At 59.7% G+C, this 479-nt stretch overlaps 3 non-coding genes across 3 annotated transcripts; all 3 read right to left on the reverse strand.

Annotated features, from left to right (window-relative positions):
- Window positions 1–152: 152 nt before the first annotated feature.
- On the reverse strand, window positions 153–226 carry Tc00.1047053463421.10. Its single transcript, XR_008254685.1, has one exon. It is a non-coding gene; the product is annotated as a C/D small nucleolar RNA (snoRNA), TB8C1C1 (small nucleolar RNA).
- A 64-nt stretch (window positions 227–290) lies between these two features.
- Window positions 291–363, reverse strand: Tc00.1047053463421.20. The gene has a single exon (XR_008254686.1). It is a non-coding gene; the product is annotated as a C/D small nucleolar RNA (snoRNA), TB8C1C4 (small nucleolar RNA).
- Window positions 364–424: 61 nt separating this feature from the next.
- Window positions 425–479, reverse strand: Tc00.1047053463421.30. The gene has a single exon (XR_008254687.1). It is a non-coding gene; the product is annotated as a C/D small nucleolar RNA (snoRNA), TB8C1C3, 5' partial (small nucleolar RNA).

Consider the following 479-nt stretch of genomic DNA (forward strand, 5'->3'; position numbering starts at 1 on the left):
GATGAGGAGTGTCTAGACCCTTCAAGATGCATCAGCGTACTGTCTCCGCCATCCATACGAAATGCGTTGCTTGACGCATCACCGGCGCACCGCCACGCCCACAGCGGACGGGGGAAGGGGAACCAGAAACGAAAGGGTCACGCACTCAAGGGTCAGTGAGGAAGCAAAATGGATCCGTTCGTCATTGGGCTGCGCTCCGGCAATTCGTTCCTCCTTGCGCTCATCATTCCACGCGTGCGGGGAGAGGGAAATGGAAGGGAGGGAGTGGAGAGGGGGAGCGCGGGGAACGGCCCTCAGCCTTGGCATTAGGTTCGTAGGCAGTTTGCGTCACGCGAAATCCATGGAGAGATGCCACAATCATCACAGGGCCAGGCAAAGCACACACGCACACACACGTGACGGAGGATCGGGGGGGGGGTGGGGCTCAGCGGCTGAATGGAATGGATCGTCGTGGGTCAAAGTGCTTCATGTCAGCGCCG

The sequence above is a fragment of the Trypanosoma cruzi genome (genome assembly GCF_000209065.1).
Source record: "Trypanosoma cruzi strain CL Brener chromosome Unknown tcruzi_1047053463421, whole genome shotgun sequence".
NCBI classification, from domain to species: Eukaryota; Euglenozoa; class Kinetoplastea; order Trypanosomatida; family Trypanosomatidae; genus Trypanosoma; species Trypanosoma cruzi.